The 22,145-nt window shown below is 36.4% G+C and overlaps 1 long non-coding RNA gene across 2 annotated transcripts in view; it reads right to left on the reverse strand.

The window, feature by feature from the left end:
• Positions 1–8,487: 8,487 nt before the first annotated feature.
• The window catches only part of LOC108309860, a 70,113-nt gene continuing 56,455 nt past the window's right edge, over positions 8,488–22,145 (reverse strand). For both annotated transcript variants that reach the window (XR_001827527.2, XR_005201525.1), the window contains exons 4-6: positions 21,192–21,270; positions 20,967–21,105; positions 8,488–12,211 (exon numbers count right to left, since the gene is read on the reverse strand). This is a non-coding gene — a long non-coding RNA (uncharacterized LOC108309860). The remainder of the gene's footprint in view (positions 12,212–20,966; positions 21,106–21,191; positions 21,271–22,145) is intronic.

Here is a 22,145-nt window from a genome sequence, read left to right on the forward strand (position 1 = left end):
GAGATAATTAATAATTTCATTAGGACAGGAGCCCTAACAACAGAATTGCAAAAGCATCACTAACCTAAAGCTAAGATCCTCAAGATACAGGTCAAAGAAAATGTATATACCACCTAGGGTAGAATTCTAAGGAGGGCACAGCTGTCTGAGAGAGAAATGCAGTCCAACTAAAGGAATAAAAAAGTCCTGCTGTCCAGGAGCGAGGAACACTAAAGATAGCCACTGTCACAGAAAATTCCTTCTTTTTTTTTTTTTTTTTTTTTTGAGATGGAGTCTTGCTGTCTCCCAGGCTGGAGTGCAGTGGCATGACCTTGGCTCACTGCAACCTCCGCCTCCCAGATTCAAGCGATTCTCCTACCTTAACCTCCTGTGTAGCTGGGATTACAGGTGTGCACCACCATACCCAGCTAATTTTTGTATTTCTAGTAGAGACAGGGTTTCACCATGTTGGCCAGGCTGGTCTCAAACTCCTGACCTCAGGTGATCCACCTGCCTTGGCTTCCCAAAGTGCTGGGATTAAAGGCATGAGCCACCGTGCCAGGCCAGAAAATCCCTTCTTAATTTAGCAACTGGGAACTCCAGCTAGCTTGCCTGCTCCATGCCCAGTGCCCTGAAATGAAGCCTTCCAATAAATAGGCTGCACCCAGTTACATGAGCCCTGCAGTCCAACCTGCCATTCATGGGAGCAAAAACCTATACCAGCTACTAGGTAGTCAATTAAGTTTCTCATTAATAGACAAGAATGAACATCAAAAGATCATCAAATATTTGAGGAAAAGCAACTAAATGAAAAGGAGGACCAATAGGAACAAGTAAACTACAGAAGTAGCAGAGAAAAATGTAAGGACTGATAATTTAAAAAATATTCTACGTGATATTCTCATGGCGATATTGCAAAGAAAAGTCAATAAAAGGTTGTTAGGAAAAAGAACAATTAGATAACATAAAATACTTTTAGAAGTTAAAAATGTAATGGCCCTTGAGGATGTAGTCCAATACAGTTAGGGGCAAAATGACCAAGAGGAAGATACCATGAAATGCAGCAAACAGAAGCCTTGGCCCAGGAGGGCTGTGAAGGGAGATATTTGGAAAACAACTGCAGAACAGGCCTGAAGAGCAACCAGGGCAGAGCAGAAAGAAGATGGATATAGATAGACTCCCAGGAGAGGCATCTTCAGGAAAATGACAGGGAACTCGAGAATAGGTGGTATGATGAAAAAATTATGAAAAAAGAGCATCATGTAATAAGAAGATATGATGCTGTTGTAGACTGAATGTTTGCTAAATTCTAACTCCCAGTGTAAGGTATTAATGGGAGGGGATAGTTCATGACAGAAGAGCCCTCATGACTGGGTTTAGTGCCCTTATAAAAGAGGCTCAGAGAGCAACCTTTTCCTTCTGCCATGGATACAGCAAGACTATAGCTGTCTGTGAACCAAGAGGCCTCACCAGATGCTGAATTTGCTGATACCTTTATTTTGGACTTCCTAGCCTCAGAACTGTGAGAAATCATTTTCTGTTGTTTATAAGCCACCCACTTTATATTTTATTATAGCAGCCCAAACAGACTAAGACAGAAGCAAAAAGAGAGAAGAAAGGTGAGTAAGAAAGCCATGATCTGAATATTAAAAGGAAAATAAGGCACAATTTTAAACAATGAGTGTAATGTAAAACAATAATCCTTTTGTCTTTGGTTTTAGGATCATTATTATAATAATATTCCTTCTTACAAACCGTGGAATTAAAAAATACTGTATTCACGTGGAGATAAGAAATCTCTATACCTTATGCTCAATTTTGCTCTTGCTGTGAACCTAAACTGCTCCAAAAAGTAAAACCTATTTTTTAAAAACCTGCCAACGTTGATTGGATTAAGATAACTATTAGTAGAGCTAAAGCTATGTTACAGATATCAAATTCGGGGAAGAGAGGAAAGAACATAGTAACATAGAGGAAGGCAACGTAATTGAACTAAATCTCTATCTTTCATATCAGAGATAAGGAATAGTGGTATAAACATATTACTTGGCATTATGACCAGAAAATTTTTTTTAAAAAGATTCAGTGAGCGGTTAGGGCCTGTAGGTAGGGACAGAGTGATAAGGTGGGAGAGCATCACTTTTCCTTTAATATTTGTTTTGTTATTTTGTCCTTGTACTACTACCATTAACAAAAAGAAAAAGCTTCAGGAGACAGAGTAAAAAAAAATTGTAAATGTGAGAAATGAATTAAGAGATATGACCAATATAGGCCTAACAGAATTTCCAGAAAGACACAAGAAAATTGAAGGGAGGCCTTCCACCAGATGGCTTTAAAATAGTTCTTACAACACAAAGCACTAGAGCAGGGGTAGGAAATGATAGCCCTGTTAGGGGTTGAATGTTCGCCCTCCAAATTCTTTATTTTTATTTTTAAATTATACTTTAAGTTCTGAGATACATGTGCAGAATGTGCAAGTTTGTTACATACGTAGGTATACAGGTGCCACGGTGGTTTGCTGCATCCATTCCCCCATCATCTACATTAAGTATTTCTCCTAATGCTATCCCTTCCCAATTACCCCACCCCAGCTATTCCTCCCCTAGCCCCCTCCCACAACAGGCCTCTTCGACAAACCTGACAAAAACAAGCAATGGGGAAAGGATTCCCTATTTAATAAATGGTGTTGGGAAAACTGGCTAGCCATACGTAGAAAGCTGAAACTGGACCCCTTCCTTACAATTTATACAAAAATTAACTCCAGATGGATTAAAGATTTAAACATAAGACTAAACACCCTAGAAGAAAACCTAGGCAATACCGTTCAGAAAATAGGCATAGGCAAGGACTTCATGACCAAAACACCATAAGCAACGACGACAAAAGCCAAAATAGACAAATTAAACTTAATTTGTCTAATTAAACTTAAGAGCTTCTGCACAGCAAAAGAAAGTATCTGTTTCTGTTAGAGTGAACCAACAGCCAACAGAATGGGAAAAAAATTTGAAGTCTACCCATCCTACCAAGGGCTAATATCCAGAATCTACAAAGAACTTAAACACATTTACAAGAAAAAAAACAACCCCATCAAAAAGTGGGCAAAGGGTGTGAACTAACACTTTTCAAAAGAAGACATTTATGCAGCCAACAAACATGAAAAAACGCTCATCATCACTTGTCATTAGAGTAATGCAAATCAAAACCACATTGAAATACCATCTGACGCCAGTTAGAATGGCAATCGTTAAAAAATCAGGAGACAACAGATGCTGGAGAGGATGTGGAGAAATTGGAACACTTTAACGCTGTTGGTGGGAGTATAAATTAGTTCAATCACTGTGGAAGACAGTGTGGCGATTCCTTAAGGACCTAGAAATAGAAATACCATTTGACCCAGCAATCCCATTACTGGGTATATACCCAAAGGATTATAAATTATTTTATTATCAAGACACATGCACACATATGTTTATTGCAGCACTGTTTATAACAGCAAAGACTTCAAACCAAGCCAAATGCCCATCAATGATAGACTGGATGAAGAAAATGTAGGGCATATACACCATGGAATACTATGTATCTATAAAAAAGGATGAGTTCACGTCATTTTCAGGGACCTGGATGAAGCTGGAAACCACCATTCTCAGCAAACTGACACAAGAACAGAAAACCAAACGCCATACATTCTCACTCGTAAGTGGGTGTTGAACACATGGACACAGGGAGGGGAACATCACACTTCCCTCCAAATTCTTACGTTGAAACTCTAACCCCCAATGTGATGGTATTTGAAGGTGCTTTTGAGAGTTGATTAGGCTTAGATTAGAACATGAGGGTGGAGCCATCATGATGAGGTTAATGTCTTTATAAGAGGAGGAGGAGACACAAGATTTCTCTCTGTGCATGCACCAAGAAAATGACTAATGTTATCAATACCTCCCCCCAAACTAGTGTTTTGAAAAGACTGTGAAAAAAACTACAAAAGTAGGCAAGGCTGAAAAATTTAAAAAGAGAGAAGAAGTAAATCAACCACATTAGGAATAAAAAAGGACCAAAGTCATACAGCTAAAGGCACTGTTAAAAATAGGATACTGCTCTGTTTATCACTGTGCCAGTTATGCTGCTCAAGAGCATAACCAGCAACAGGACCTTCATCAAGAACCTGACTGTGCTGGCACCTTGATTTCAGACTTCCAGCCTCCAGAACTGTCAGAGATACATGTTTGTTGTTTAAGTCACCTAGTCTGTGGTATTCTGGTATGGCAGTAGAACCCACTGAAACAAGCCCTTAGGCCAAATCTGGCCTGCTGCCTCCTTTTTTTTTATTGAAGTTTTACTGGAGCACAGCCATGTTCATTCATTTATGTATTGTCTATGGCTTGCTTTCATGTTTGAACCGAGTAGTTGTGACAGACTGCATGATCCACAAAAGTACTTACTATCAGGCCTTTTACAGAAAATGTTTACCAATGATGCTTGCGCCAGAGAAATGTAAATAAAATTTTTTAATGTTATCTGCATAACAAAAGGACACAAATTAGAACAAGGAAAAAAATACTATGTAGAAAATATAGATTGTATGAATAAGCCGAAACATATTAATAATAAATATGTATGAGTTAAATTTTTCTATGCTTAAATTGGAAAAAAAAATCCTGTGATATTGTTTATAAGATGTTTATCCAGAACAATATGTCAAAGAAACTTGGAAAATAGTGAAACGGAGAAAACTGTACCAGTGAACTGTGATCTCTAAAAATAATGCAGTAGAATTCAACTTAATAATGAAAAAATATATTTTTTAAAATGTCTTGGACATTTAAAAATTTCTCTCTAAAAAGTTGAACTTAAGAGGAAATAAAATATCAACTACTGGAAAATAAATAAGGATGAGAGTAGCAGGTCTAGTTAATTTTATCAATAAAACCTAAGCTAGTGTTTGGAAAGATATTGAAAAAAATCTATAGAAGTAGGCAAGGGTGAAAAATTAAGAAAAAGAGAATATATAAATCAACCACATTAAGAATGAAAAAGGACCAAAATTATAGAGGAAAAGTAACTGTTAAAAATATGATACTGCTTTGTTAGTCACTGTGCCAATAACTTAATGGATAAAATTGATGATTTTTAGAAATCAGTCAATACATTTTACATGTCTAATTTTTAAGAAAAATATATATTGCCAAAGTTGAATAGAGAAGAGTTAAAATAAATCAACTCTGATAAATGAAAGAGAAACACAAGTATAAACAGATAACTTTAAGGTAGAAAAAAAGAATTCAAGAAACAAAATATCAAATCCTTACATATTGATGTGGGTAAAAGACAAGAAATAAACTCTCAGCATTAAACAAACGAAATAAAAATAAATAAAAACTACTTGGAAATAAAGGATGCGGTAAAAACAGAAACACTACAGAAAAACCATTTAAAAGATTAAAATGGAAGTGAACACTTTTTTTTTTTTTAACTGACAAAAATGTTTTCCGGTCTCAACACAAGCCAGATTTTGGTTGATATGTATGATAAGCTAGAATAACAGCAGATTCAATATATTTTTATTATATTTTGGTGTCAAAATTAATTGTTAAATAAGAGCTTCATTAAAGCTGTGATCATCTGAATGTGTAAATGAGCATGATTCCTTTGTATCTTACCTTAGAGTTAACAGAATTTCAGATATATTTGTAAAATATAAATTTACTCTCATACACAAGCAAAACTAAAGAGAAACCTAAATAAATAAGCCATAATAGAAGAAATTAAGTAGTCAGTTGAAGATCTAACTTTAAAAGTCTCATGTCCTGTATGAAGAATTCTAGGAAAACTGTAAGGTTCAGACAATCCCTATAATTATGAATTACTTTGAAGCATAACAAAAGACAAAATAATAAATTTTATAGAAAGATATTTGCTAATGATGTTAACCAGACCAAAGTGTAGTAGCTAGAGAGTGTAATACAATGATGAAATATTATTTAAAATGAGGGCAGACTTGAACATGTTTACCTAGAGGGAGAGGTGAGCAAGAATGAAGCGATTCATAACACAAAAGAGAAAAAAAATCATTGTGAAAAATTCTTGGAGGAGACAGAAGCAGGGGAGATCGAGAGCTCATGTGGAGGGTTTAGCATTAACAAAGAAGCAGAATATCTTTTGAGAGATTACAATCAGGTAAGAAAGAATTATGAAAATAGACACTGTGATGATTAATTTTATGTGCTAATTTGGCTAGAATATGGTGTCCAGTTGTTTAGTGGAACACCAGTCTTGATTTTACTGTGGTTGCATTTTTAACGATGTGATTAATATTTAAATCAGTTGACACTGAGTAAAGCAGATTACCCTCCTTAAAGCATGTGGATCTCATCTAGGCCTTAAGAGCAAAGACTGAGGTCCCCTGAAAAAAAAGAAATTCTGCCTTCAGACTCACTTTGGACGTAAGACTGGAATGTCAACTCTTCCCCTGGGTCTCTGGCTTGCTTGCCTGCCTTGCAAAATTTGGACTTTCCAGCCTTACAATTGTGTGAGCCAATTTTAAAAAATAAATTTCTCTCTATGTACATATTTATATATATATATATATATACACACATATATATACACATATATATACATTTATATATATATATACACATATATATACACACACACACATATATATAAATCATGAGAAGTTTCTCACCTTATTCTGTAAGGCTAATATGATCTTCATACCTTAATTGGACAAGGGTAGTAGAAAAAAAGAAACCACAAGCCAACCTCAGTCACGAACATAGATAGAAAAAAACAAAAATAAATAACAAAATTCTGACACATGTTAAAAAGAGGGATATATCATGGCTAAGACCTAGCTCAGTAAGTGAAGGATGCCTTGCAATAAAAAAAAAAAAAAATCTTTGAAAGCATTTTGGAAGAAAAATCCTTATTACATCCATTCCTGATTTGAAACAACAGCAGTACCAACGAAATTAAAACATTATCACTAAGCTATGGCCAGAAAGACGCTTCCTCAACTTAAGTATATGCATCAGAGACTACATATATATAAACATCATATTTAATACAAAACACTAGGATCATTCTTGCTTAAATAAGAAACCAGACTTGGACGCTACACATAAACACAGACACACACTGCTATTGGTTCTGTTCCTTTGTAGAACCTTGATAAATACGGTATTAGTCCATTTTCATACTGCTGTAAAGAATTGCCCAAGACTGGATAATTTATAACGGAAAGAAGTTTAACTGACTCACAGTTCAGCAGGGCTGGAGAGGCTTCAGGAAAGTTAAAATCATGTCGGAAGGTGAAGGGGAAAGCAAGGCGACTTTCCCACAATGCAACACGAAGAAGTACAGATTGAAGGAGGAAGACCCTGCCCCCCCCCCCCCCCCCCCCCCCCCCCCCCCCCCCCCCCCCGCCTTATAAAACCACCAGATCTCGTAAGAACTCACTCCCCATTAGAAGAACAGCATGGAGAAAACCTCTCCCATGATTCAACTACCTCCACCTGGTCTCCACCTTGACAGGTGGGGCTTATGAGGATTATGAGAATTATAATTTAAGATGAGATTTGCTGGGCACCCAAAGCCTGACCATATTAAATACATTGAAATTTAGTCAGTATCTGTGGAACACAATACTTCTGAAGGGACTATTACTCAACTGAAGTCTAGACTCATTAACACTAGGCTCAATCGTTGGAGAAATTTAAAAAACAATGACAACAAAAAAAACACTAGGCTCAAAACGGCTGAGTCCAACCAATATCAGAAACGGTTTTGGTGTATCCCTACATTTTAATAGATACATATACACAAAAACATTGTCCACAATCTTAAAATAATCACTGTTAACATCTCAGTGTAATTTATGTCTTTTTTCTATATACTTCTATAACATATTAAGGGCACATTATTCATATAATTTTGTACTTTGCTTTAAAATGACTTTTGTTACACCACTTTTATATATATTCTATTTTGTAAATAATTTCACCTTTTAGATTCAGAGGGTAACATGTACAGTTTTGTTACATAGCTATATTGCATGATGCTAGGGTTTGGGATACAAATGATCCCATAACCCAGGTAGTGAGCATAGTACCAAATAAGTAGTTTTTCAAACTTTCCCTCCCAACCTCCTCCCTCTATTAGTCCCCAGTGTCTATTGTTGCCATCTGTGTGTCCACAAGTACCCAATGTTTAGCTCCCATGTATAAGTGAGAACATGTGGTATTTGGTTTTCTGTTCCTATGCTAATTCTCTTAGGACAATGGACTCCAGCTGCAGCCATGTTGCTGCAAAGGCCATCATTTCATTCTTTTTAACAGCTGCATAGTATTCCATGACATATAGTACCATATTTTCTTTTTCCAATCTAATGTTCAAGCTGAGAGTCAAATAAAGAACTCAGTTATCTTTATAAAAACCAATAAATATGTAAAATACGTAGGAATACATCTAACCAAGGAGGTGAAAGATCTCTACAAGGAGAATTACAAAACACTGCTAAAAGAAATCATAGATGACACAAACAAATAGAAAAACATTTTCTGCTCATGGATTGGAAGAATTTATACCATTAAAAATGGTCATAATGCCCAAAGCTATCTATAGATTTAACAGTCTTCCAATCAAATTACTAGCATCATTTTTGTACAGAATTAGAAAAAAACTACTGTAAAATTCATATGGAACCAAAAAAAGCCCCAATAGCCAGAACAATCCTAAGCAAAAAGTTTTATATATTCTTTATTAAAAATCAGAAAATATAAAAAAGAAAAATGAACTTTAAAAACCATAAATCCACTGTCTAGAGGAATCCACTGTCTATGAGTGTAAAGCTCCAGATATTTTTACTTTTTTCAATTGCAACTTTTAAACATCGCTAGTTTTGATAAAATTTAAAAATATACTTAAGTATATTTTACGCATTTTAACCCCACACTCTTCCTGTCAGACAAACTATGTGATCTGGCAAAAGAGGGTCTAGTTGGCTCTCCCAACCATTTCTGGGTGTATGTGTGGCACCCCACACTGAGTTGAGAAGCATTGGGCCCCTCATAAAGACTGCTGGAGAGAAATGAAGTTTTAGCATAGACTTCTAGCTGGAGGCCATGTCAAGATGGAATAAAGAGAGTGGTCTGCAGAGCCACTGAGAATCCAGCGAGGAAGTAATTAGGCCATTATAGTCCTACCCTGTTCTCTATAAACATTAAGAGAAGTGGAAATAAGTAGGAGGGAAACTGAGAGATTGAGTGGAAAAGACTGGGTTAAACCTGAGTTTACATCATTGGGTAAGACTAAATTTTCATCTGGATTGGGTTAACATTAGATTGCTCACCACTCCATCCACAGTGAGTAGGTGGGATCTCTGGCAAAGGTGATCAGAGAAATTTTAACAAATAATTAACTACATTTCCATGGACATCTGAATTTAAGAATTTTTTCAATGACTAAATATACATTTATAATAAAAGTTTTACTGTTAAAGGAAAAATTTTTAAAGGAGTTTAATTATTAATGGTGACCAAAATTTTATTTAACTCATTAATGAAGGAATCGATAAAATGTTACAACTCATTTCAAAGGAATATTCGAAGAGAAAACAAATATATAGACATGCTAAGACTATAATGAATACAAACTGGCAAAATGAAATGAATAATATGAAAATGAATACAAACTGGCAAAAATAAATACAAACTGGCAAAACAGGTCAATATCAATAGGGTAATAATCAATTGTATTCCCCTAGACAATACTTGCATTTCTATAAACAAAGTCATTTGCATTATTATCAGTTTTCTAGTTTTCTACAACTTAAAAAATTGCAAAGTATTTCAAAGATCACAAAAGGCTGAAAATCCCTGAAGGGTGCACTGGACAGGACACCCAGTATATTTTTGTCTTTGTACACTAAAAAACAACCCTCTGCCTCCCACCAAACCCCATCTTCCAAGACTATATTGGAATGGGAAAGTTTAAAGGTAGACAATGGGCATGCGTGAAATGATCTACATTGTAAAGACGGGAGGCATCTAAAATTAGGAGTAGGGGTGAGATTAGCAGGCAGAATATCAGTCCTCTAAAGATGTCCATGTGCCCATTCCCAGAACCTATGAATATGTTACATCATGTGGCAAAGGGGAATTCAAGATAGTAGATGAAATTAAGGTGGCTAATCAGCTGACCTTAAAATAGGGAGATTGTTCTGGACTCTTGGGATGGACTCTTGGGAAGAAGGAGTCAAAAGAAGAGGTCAACAATGTGATGTGAGAACCCTGCTCACTGTTGCCAGCTTTGAAGATGGACAGCAAGAGCCAAGGAACGGGGGTAGCCTCTACAAGCTGGAAGGGGCAAGGAAATGGATCCTTCCCTAGAGAATCCTCCAGAAAGGAATGCAGCCCTGCCAACTCCTTGATTTTATCCCAGTGAACCCCATTTCAGATTTCTGAACTACAGAACTTTAAGATAATAAATCTGTTTTAAGCCTATGATCCTCCTTGCTCTTTCACATAAAAGGACCCTACACAGGGGACCCTACCTATGTAAGCCCTTACACTGGGCCTAGGTAAGTAATCCAGGATAATCTCCCCATATCAAGATCCCAAATTTACTCACAGCTGCAAAGTCACTTTTGTTGTGTAAGGTAACATATTCACAGGTTCTAGGGATTAGGATGCAGGATGTGGCACATTGCTGTGGGATCATTATTCTGTCTATTACAGAATTTCTGATTCTATTCCAACATTTGTTCTTGTACTTTTATGATCTTGCCTTCGCATGATATCTTGAGAGAATTCCTTAGTCTTGCAATTCACTAACTTGATCTTTTATGTTCATTCTGTTAGATAATCCATTTTTAATTTCAGTAACCATGTTTTAATCAAGAACTCCAATCTGTATATAGTATGTGTGAACACAACCCCTATATCTCTGAAAATAGGAAGTAGACTTGTTTTGATATTTCATTCTACTTTCTGTGTTAACTCTGTTTTCTTGGGAGTTAAATCTCTTTGTTTGAACTTATGTTTTCTTTGCCCTAGATTTTTCTCAAATATTTGTTGACTCTTCATTTCCAGGCTATACTTTTAGATGAATGTTTAAATAACGTGGTATTTATCTTTAAAGTATATTTCATTTCTTCAAAGTGAAGCTTTTCATTTCTATTGTTGGAATGAAGGTTCTGCTTTTGGGAGCACTGGAGACTGAAAGAAGGGTGTGAGAAAAGTTTCAGGAGGTGATAGTTAAGTCTGTGCAATAGAAAACAGCAATTAAGGAGGGCTCTAATACCACTTCAACTGGGGTCAGATTCTGGCTGTGCCATCCATGGCGTATACAGAAAAATTTATCTGACCACTTTGTGCTCCAGTTTCCCTGTCTTTACAATTGCGATGAGTGTACTCATCTGCATAAATTTTTTATGAGGAGTAAATGAATCAGTACATATAAAGCTATGAGAACAGTACCTGGCATATAGTAAGATTTCGATACATGTTAGCTATTTTTTGAATGTTCAATTTATGAACATGTGCACTAGTGATTGTATTTTTCAGCAAACTCTAGAGTCAGCTGGCCCCAGCCCTTTTTTTTCTGCCAAACACCTGTTGGCTATTGTTGGTCTTGGTCCACACTATCTCTGCTCTTGAAATTATGAATCTCTCACCTCTGACTTTCTCCCATTTCTACTCTCCAAAAGAAATTAACAGTTTGATTTCCAGCCTCCCATAATGTTTCTATTTATACACAAGTATATATAATGCATAACATATAGTGACCTATATATCTCCCCTCTTTTCAAACATAATTTATCTCAACTTATTTTTTAATCATTATATTTTAGACCTGTTTTTATATAAATGTGCATATATGAGTTTTCTTAAAGGAAAAAAGAGAGGAAATGATTAGTAATTTTGTAAATGTTCCTAGGATAATAGGTTACATATTTGGGGAAAAAATCAAGCTAATTGAAGAATTGGATATAAAATACCAAATATTATCCAAAGAAAAACAGAAGTAAGTATCAAAGAAAAAACTCATTTTGGGAGATAACTGATTTGAGTACAAACATAAAAGATTTCTTCAACAAAGTGGACTATATCCACATTTCCTCTCCATCTTCCCAGGTCCCATTGAAATGACAGTATAAATTTTAAAAATAAAACACATAGCAACTCTGGAAATCCAGGAGGACCCCACCTGCAGGCCAGGACAGCAAGGGTTTCTGGAACATAGAAAGCAGAGGCAAACAGATCAGTGATGAGACGACAGAGGTGAGGGACTGATACAGAAGCAAAAGCAGTTCCTCTAAAAGTGGTTTCCTCAGAAGCACTGCAAAAGAATGTTACATCAGAGGATTAAATCAAGGTGGTAGTTTTCACTTTAGGTTCCATTAGGTTCACAGAAGCATCAAAAAGGCTATATTCAATATATTCACAATAGAGATTTCCACTGTGTGTTTGATAATATCAAGCAATATTTTAGCAGTTCAAGGGGATCCTAGCAAAGGAGCCACCTGTGGACACGTGACCAAAGCTGAGTCAGGAGTGGCCACTCAAGCATTTATTCCTGGGTAAAAGCAAACATGCAATCCAGTAAACTGAGAATTCTGACAAGGGAGACTCAGATACCTTAGGTGACTAACTACTGCTTTGGGGGTTGGGGGTGGGTATAAGAAGTCTTTATAACAACAATATCATTGAAAATAATAGCCAGTATGTATTTAGTTAATGATATGCTTTTGTTACTGTCACACTGATTTAACTTTTTTTCCCCAAGCCAAACTGTATCCAGGTTTATTAAAGATATTTTCCATAAACAGTCATGGTATTTCAGGCAGGACATGGGTAGGCAATCTCTAATAGTATACAACTTTCAAACTCCCTTCTTCAATGGACTACCAAAAATCAGAAAGCCACCATAAAAACCAAAGAAGTCTTCATCTCATGCTCCGAACAGTTTAGAGTGAGAGTTGACATTTCACATTTCACATGTTGTTTAACAGCTTTTCATGAGCTGACCCTGACTTTCAGGAAGTGGCATTAAAATGGCAGAATTTATCTGAAGATCCACAATCTAGAAAGGGAACCACTGCTCTTTTGAGGGGTGCCATTTCAGTGGCATCACTGGAAAGTCCAGATTGCCTGACACACTACTGGGGGTCAGGTCCCAACAGATGTCTGGGCTTAAGGGAGTTAAGTCTATGCTGAAAGACGGAATAAAAACGAATTTGTTTTTCCATATCACAAGGCTTTTGTGTGCCAAGGTGGCCATGTGTGTCAAAGTCAGGGAATCCCTCTTCCTGGAAGCCAATAGGAAGTCTCTCAAAATTAGAACGTAAAGGTGTTATCCATCAATCCAGCTTCAGAGACATTCTATGAGTGATATATACCCCTTCCCCCAAAACAACAATGAAGTGTTCTGTGTGCTAACAAGATAGTTTAAACAAAAGGTAAAACACAGTTCTGCATTTTATGAAAGTTGATAAAAATGATTATTTCAAACTGTATAGTCACCAGAAGTGCACAGTTATCAAAAATGCACACACTTTCCCTGGCATCTCCAGCACCATCAACTTTCTGTGCCCCGTCTGTTTGGCATCTCCATTTTCTGCAGGGTTACTCCCCTCCTTGCCAGCATCAGTTTTTCCCTTTTTCCCTTTGAGTACCTTCTCTCCCTTCTTTGCAGGGGCCTTTTTAGGCTTGGGCTCTGACTTTGGAGGAAGCAGGTTTAGCAGACAGCCTCATGGATCTTCTCTGTGGTTAGCCCTTCACCTTTCTCTTGGGTGTGGTGGCAGGACATAGTTGCTGGGTGTGGGTTTTGGGTGGCCCTGGAGTCATTCTCACCTCTTCACACTGCTCCTGATTTAATGTTGCAACATGTTTTAATAGTTTGTAGAGCTAGCCTCTCCCTCACTTCTCATTTTTAAAACATTCTTAGAGGTTTTTGCTGTCTTTCTGGTATCTCATTTAAAATTTACTTATCCCCAAGTTTTTTAAATAATGCATAAGATAAACTCCAACATGGCCTTTTAAAGGTAGAAAAATAAAAGATAAAATTTCTGCTAGATTAATTTTCTAAAAAGAGGAATATTGCAATGTTTGGAATTTTCTGAAAAATCAAAATAGTGCAAAAAAATCATATTTCAGTGAAACATGAACTCTTACATTATTTAATTGATTAAGAAGAAAAGTTTGTATGTGAGACACTTATCCTTCTGAAATAAAGTTCAATCCTGAATATGCCTCTTTAATTATTCACATTCCTCCAAAGGTTTAAATCCAGGTGGTAGCTTTCAGTTTAGTTTCCATTAGGTTCATAGAAGCATCAAAAGGACTTTGTTTAGTATAGTCACAATTAGAGATTTTCACTGTGTATTTGATAAAATCAAGCAATATTTTAGGAGCTCAAGGGAATCTTATAAGTCCCAGAACCATAAAGGCTTGGCCTGGTTAGTGGATAACCCTAGCCTACCATGGTATGACACAACCATAAACTGGACAGAGAGAGTCAGGAGGCTGCTTCTTCCTTCCCCAATGTGGAGAAGCTGTTCTCAGACCAGCAGTGACAGTATGGGAAAGGGCCACTTCAGGTGTTATTGAACCTGAATTTATAACATGTTGGGTTCCTTCTTTAAAAATAAAAGAATACAAAATTCAGAATATACAGTTGCTAGGACCCATTCCAGGGACATGGAGGGGGCCCTTGTAGGTGAGGGGCCTGAAGCTTCAACTTAGTTCATTTCAGATAAGCAGGAAAGCCTCTGAGGGACCTCTCCATGGTGGAGGCCTGCCCAGGATGCATAACTACTGTAGCCTTCTAGAGTAATGCGGTGTGGCAGAGAAGGGGGCCTCGGTTAAATTAATGAGGTGCTTTTATTTTTTTCCCAGTGAAGGTTAGCAAGAAGGACAGATCCCTAGAACTCAGTAGTGAGGAAGGAAAATAGACATTCTTGTCATAAGAAGGATGGGAAGGTGCTCGCCATATTATTTTAAATGTTAGAAGTTCCCTGTGCTCTAAACTGGTAAAGCAGGACACACCTATCCATTATATCTTAATGCCTCTGAAGTTAATTGTGTACTTAATGAAGAATGGAAATCAATTGTATTGTTGTAAGAGCAATCTGTCTGTATAAATCTGTTCCCACAGATTTTTAGAAGTGTTACTCTTTCTAATACATTGTGGCCACTCCTTTTATTTCAACTGTGCCTCATGCAGATGTGATTTGCAGCTAAGTTCGGGTCAACTCCATTGACTGTGCTCATCTTCTCAAGGCATTATCTCCTCTTTCATTTCCTAATTAATATAGTCAACACCCATCCTACCGTCTATTCAAGGCGCAGTGAAATAATGAACTCTCTAATTCCACCTTATTCCTTTTTACTCTCCTTAGCCCAGGAATTACTGAGTCAAACTGAATTTACCTCCTAATGTCCTTCCTATTCATTATCTCCTTGTAATTCAATGTCAGTTTTGGATTCTGGACTCTTCTCTCATTTTTAGAATATTGCAGTATCTTCTAACTCTTTATTGTTATTCTTTTCTTCCAATAATTTTTCTATAATGCTGCCAGACGGGGCCCTTTTAAAACACAAATAGACCATGTCACCATCTGCACAAAAACCTTCGTTGGTTCCTTATTCCTTAAAACAAGCTCTGGTCTGTCAAGGGACTATGGAAACATAGCCACTATTGTTGGCAGAGTTTTACTTTTGTGTAATATGTTCTGAATGCCTACAGGAAAAAAGTCTGAGTTGTAGGTGGAATTCCAAGACCATTACTTTTATTTCTCTTCTTACATGTACTCTACATGCAAATAGCATTAATAATTTCTCACTTCATTGGTTTCCTTTCTGGTACTCAACTCTATTCTGTTTTTACTCTTTTTCCAGGAGTCTTACCTCTCATTCTAATAGTATTTAGCTTCTAAGTGTTTTTCTCAGGTTTTGCTTTTCTTTTTTAAAACAAGTGTAGTTCTTTATATTAGCCACTCTCTCATTCTATTTCTTTTTGAATGACCTTTCTTTTCCAGAGAACCATTGGCAATTTGAGTCCCATGAAAATAAGAAACAGTTTTTGACACGGAGTAGACACTGCTTGCAACTATCTTAAAAAACTAAATAAGCGGTGACCTATATTCTGAATTGTAAGTGATTTTTAAATTGCTCATGAAAATAGAAGAGTCTTGGTAGAGAAACCAGATTGCTTCAAGTGCATAATGGTGAGAAAGCTTTTGTCTCACGGAATAGTTGTCATATAAGCTTATAATTCAGCTCTAGTTACTAGTGATCTGTGTGGTGAAAGTAGGTTGATAACTTCAGTTCATTTTCCAATAGAAAAATGTCAGAATTTAAGCAGGCCTCAAAGGGCTATGAGAAACTGTGTCTTCTAAAAGAGAATATGTTGAATGGGCATAACTGGCTTGGTCCTGGTTACCAAGAGAATCACTTTCTTGAAGCGTGGTGTGACCTTTCATTTCCCCAATGTACGCTTACATTGTACATTGTACAATGTACAATTACAATGTACGCTCCACATTCTGTATGTGGAGCTTACAGAATACTGACCAAGAGTCAAGTGAACAAACAAAGGAGCAGGAAAAAGAAGAGATGTTCTGACCTAATAGATAAATAAGTAAATGTTTAAAAACCTGCCTTGTTTGGATGTTTTCATAATTAATTTTAATGGTTAAATGAATACTTTCTTAATTTTTGTTTTGGGGATATATTGGTTGTATACAAATGAAAAAGTGAAATTATTCAAAATCTTCTTTCGCTCTCTTAATTGCTTTACAGGACATAAAAATTCAGAGAATTGGCAGGATTTTAATTCAACCCACACAATCCAGTTTTAATTTTAATTAAGCCCTAAAATATTTTTGAAAGCCTACTATATGCAAAGTGTTATATACAGTGCTGAAAAGAATGCAAAGCTATTACAAGGCTCTTGTGAGAGAAAAAAAAAGGAAAAATGAGAAAATGTATGTAGGCATTTTTTGTAAACTATACAATATTTATATGTCAGTTATAATAACTATTATCATTATTATTAAACAAACATCCTGTCTCCTGGAGCTCACCATATTTTTGGGGATATAGATATCTAAATAATTAATACTAGGAAGGCTGAAATGAGCATACAACCAAATTTTATGAGAATCAGAAAATAGAACAAAGTTAATTCTATTTGAAAAATCTGGAAGTTTTTATAGTTGAGCCTGGAACAACACGGAGTTAGGAGAACCAACCCCCTGTGCAGTGAAAAATTCACATATAACTTTTGACTTCCCCAAAACTTTAATAGCCTACTGTTGACTACAAGCCTTACCAATAACATGAATAGTTGATTAAGACATTTTTTGTGTGCTATATATATTATATACTGTCTTCTTACAATAAAGTAAGCTAGACAAAAGAGAATGCTATTAAGGAAATTATAAGGAAAAGAAAAATATATTTACTATTTATTGAGTTGCTATGGATCATCATAAATGTCTTCACCCTTGCCATCATGTTGACTAGGCTGAGAATATACCATTGTATATTTATAAACAGTTTTACTGAGATATGATTCACAAGCCACACAATTCACACATTTAAAGTGTAAACTCAAATGATTTTAGTATAGTTACAAGGTTGTGCATCCATAACTACAATCTGATTTCAGAACATTTTCATCCTCCCAAGTAAATTCCAGCCTATTAGCAATCATTCCTTCTAGTCACGTTGACCAGGAGGAAGAGAAGGAGAGGTTGATCTTACTGTCTCAGTAGTGGCAGAGGTGGAAGACATGAAGGAGGTGAAAGAGGAGGCGGGAGAAGCAGGCCACACTCAGTGTAACTTTACAGAAATCCTTTGTAATTTCTGTCTAACTTTTTTGCTTTTTCATTTCTCTAAAAATGTTCCTATCTGCTACGAATCCTTATTCAACCATTTATTTTAGTCTCAGTGCCTCTATGATAGAAGGGTCTAGGCTGTAAAAGAAGTCAAAAGCAGTCTTGAATAATAGGAACCTTCTGCCAGGTTGTCTAATGTCAATTTATTTCCTGGCATTGCTCCTTCTATATCTTCTTCCTCATAATCTGTCACAGGGTTGGAAGCACTCTCCATCAAATCATCTTTTAATTCCTCTGGTGTGATATCTATTAGCTCTTGATTTTCTCCAAGATACGTATCTTGAAACCCTTCCCTATAATCTTTTTTTGCCATATCCACAATCACTTTCATGATTTCCTTGATTGGCTCTGTAATAAATCCTGTGAAGTCATGTACATCTGGACACAGTTTTTTTCACCAGGAATTTATTGTTTCAGGCTTGATGGTTTTCATGCTTTTTCTGTAACAACAATGGCGTCTTTAGTGGTGTGATCTTTCCAAACTTTAATGATGTTCTCCATACCAGGGTTCTCTTCCACAGTGTTGATAATCCTTTTCTCATAGATTACTGTGTGTAATGAATGTTAAAGGTCTTTATGATTCCCTGGATTTAGAGATGTTGTGTGTGTTGTTGGGGGGAGGCACTGCTGGTGAGTAGACCACGTTGATTCCTTTGGCTTTGAACTTATGGGGTTCTGGGTGACCAGGGACATTGTCCAATTTGTCCAATATCAAAAGAATTTTAAAAGACAGTCTCCTACTGGCAAGGTGCTTCTTTACTTCAGGAAAAAACATCAGTGGAACCAACCCAGAAAGGGTTCTCAGTGTACAGACCTTATTGTTCTGCAAACAAAAGACTAGCCGCTGGTGTTTATCTTCTCCCTTCAAATTTCAAGGTTTCCACATTGAGATACCATCTCAGGCCAGTTAGAATGGTGATCATTAAAAAATAAGGAGACAATAGATGCTGGAGAGTATGTCGAAAAATAGGAATGCTTTGACACTGTTGGTGGGACTGTAAATTAGTCCAACCATTGTGGAAGACAGTGTGACAATTCCTCAAGGATCTAGAAACAGAAATACCATTTGACTCAGCATTCCCATTACTAGGTATATAACCAAAGGATCATAAATCATTCTATTATAAAGACACATGCACATATATGTTTATTGTGGCACTGATCACAATAGCAAAGACTTGGAACCAACCCAAATGTCCATCTATGATATTCTGGGTAAAGAAAATGTGGCACATATATACCATAGAATACTATGCAGTCATAAAAAAGGATGAGTTCATGTCCTTTTCAGGGACATGGATAAAGCTGGAAACCATCATTCTCAGCAAACTAACACAAGAACAGAAAACCAAACACTGCACATTCTCCCTCATAAGTGGGTGTTGAACAATGAGGCCACATGGATACAGGGAGGGGAGCATCACACACCAGGGCCTGTTTGGAGGTAGAGATCTAGGGGAGGGATAGCATTAGGAGAAATACCTAACGTAGATGATGCAGTGATGGATGCATCAAACCACCATGGCATGTGTATACACCTATGTAACAAACTTGCACGTTCTGCACATGTACCCCAGAACTTAAAGTATAATTTAAAAAAAATTTTTTAATCTTGGGGTTTAGGTGCTTTATAGGCAAAGGCAGTCCTGATCATAAACCTCACTGCATTTGCATAAAACAGTAGAGTTAACCTATGCATTCCTACCTTCAATCCTGGTACTCACTTCTCTTCCTTCTTAATTAATGTCCTTTATCGCATTTTTTCAAAATAGGGAACTTTGGTCTGCATTAAAAACTGGTTCAAGCAAATATCTTTCCTCTTTAATGATTTTCTTAATTGTGTCAGGGTACTCATCTGCAGCCTCTTGGTCGGCAGAAGTTGTTTCTCTTTTTATCTTCACAGTTTTAAAGCCAAACCTATCAAACTATCCCTTACTGACATTATACCCTCTAGATTTAGATCCTTCACTTTCTTTTCCCTTTTTCTCATATAGTGACTTCACTTTGTCTTGAATTGTATTTGAGCCTATAGATATGCCTTTCTTATAGCAATGCTGCACTCACATAAAATCTGCATTTTCAATACAAGGTAAAAAATACTTCACAAAAAGTACAAAGTTTTTATGCTGCTGGAATAGCTGCAGCAGCAGTTTCATAAGTTTTTTTTTTTTTCTTACAGTGGTTTTTTTTGCTGGATTTGTCTTCAAGTGGCTTTCAACCACAGGGGCAGAACTCAATCTATGGTATCTATAGAAAGCAATTCAATTTTTTCTTATAATGCCACTTTTCTCTGCTCCTTGGTAGCACTTCTTATGTCTCTAGTGGCACTTCATATTAGTCCGTGGTATTATTCAAGGTTTATGATTGCACTAAACACAATTTAAAATATGCAAAAATGGTGAGGGGTCACTTTTTATTGGGATATGAAATTTACTGGAAGGGTGAACTGTTCATGTGGAGATGATTAGCATCACATGGTGTTTTAAGCAGATACAACCCTTGAGCTCACCATATTGGCAAGAGGAGATGGCTATAAAGTTATTACAATAGTAGAGTATATACTATCATTAATTTATGCAATTATGATTTCATACTGCATCTTTATGTTTGTTTACATTTCTCTCAACTGCAAATGGCAACCTGTGAGGCTGTAAGTGCATATGTTTTAAGAAATCTTTACTTTTTATACAATATCTGTATGTTTTAGGGTAGTAAATGAGGAGTAGAATAATATTTACTAATATTGTATGCATTCATGACATATCTAACTTTTTCTTAATTTTTAAAATATTTTTAGCTGCAAGATTTATCTATTTTTTTCAAATTGTAGCAAATCTCCAAAAATTTTCCAATATGTTTATTGAAAAATTGTCTGCATATAAGTGGATCCATGCACTTCAATCCTGTGTTGTTCAAGTCAACTGTATTTATTTTATAGAAAATAAAAAGTATGCTGATTATCTCAGTTTTACCCATTTACTTGTTTTCATACAATTTTATCAACATCAGTTTTAAAATGTATCCAACTGAGACACGAAGACTTATTTTTCTGAGTACTTTTTATAAAACTACCAAGTTGCCTTACCTTCATAATGCTCTTTCCCACAAGCTGAATCCAGAAGAGTTTTAGGGATATTTATTTGTGTTCATTTTGAAGATATTTTCAACCAGTGTGGGTACACCTCTACTTACAGAAAGGCCACAATCAAGCTTCTTTTTATTGGCTTAAAAATAAAAAGAGAGGTTGACAAGAAACACTTTCCCGTTCTGCACTTGTGCTCTGTTGCCTTCATTAAAGAGAAAAATTCACCAGTCACAACTTCCTCCTCCTCATCTTTGGAGGCGGATCAAATTTACTATCTTGGTTCACAGGAAATGGCTGTAGAGGACTGTAAAGCACAGAGGTTAAGGGTGAAGTTCTAGACAAATGAGCTACTTCTTCTTTAAAGTCAACTAACAAAAACCCAACCTAACTTTCAATGGAGTTGAAACAGCCTTATATTGGAAGAAGTTACCATCTAGGACTGTCATGGCTAGAAAGAAGTCAGTGCCTGACTTAAAAGCTTCAAAGGATAGGCTAACTCTCTTGGTGGGAGTTAATGCAACTGGTGACTTTAAGTGAAAGCCAGTGCTCATTTGCCATTCCAAAAATGCTAAAGTCCTTAAGGATTATGTTAAATCAATTCTGCCTGGGTTCTATCAATGGAACAACAAAGCCTGGATGACAGTACGCCTGTTTACACCATGGTTTGCCAAATAAGCCCACTGTTGAGACATACTGCTCAGAAAACAAGACTTCTTTCAAAATATTATTGCTTACCTGGTCACCAAAGAGCTCTGATGAAGATAAACAAAGGGATGAATGTTGTTTTCATGCCTGCTAACACAGCATCCATTCTGCAGCCCATGGATCAAGTAGTAGTTTTGACTTTCAAGTTTTATTATTTAAGAAACACATTTCATAAGACTGTAGCTGCCATAGCTGTTGGATTTGGACAAAGTATATTGAAAACCTCTTGGAAGAGGTTCACCATTCTAGATGCCATTAAGAACGTTTGTGACTCATGGGAGGAGGTCAAAATACCAACATTAACAGGAGTTTGGAAGAAGTTGATTCCAGTTCTCACTGATGACTTTCAGGGGTTGAAGACTTCAGTAGAAGAAGTAACTGATTGGGAGGCCGAGGCGGGTGGATCACGAGGTCAAGAGATCGAGACCATCCTGGTCAACATGGTGAAACCCCGTCTCTACTAAAAATACAAAA

This window comes from Cebus imitator, unplaced genomic scaffold (assembly GCF_001604975.1).
Source record: "Cebus imitator isolate Cc_AM_T3 unplaced genomic scaffold, Cebus_imitator-1.0 Scaffold98, whole genome shotgun sequence".
NCBI classification, from domain to species: domain Eukaryota; kingdom Metazoa; phylum Chordata; class Mammalia; order Primates; family Cebidae; genus Cebus; species Cebus imitator.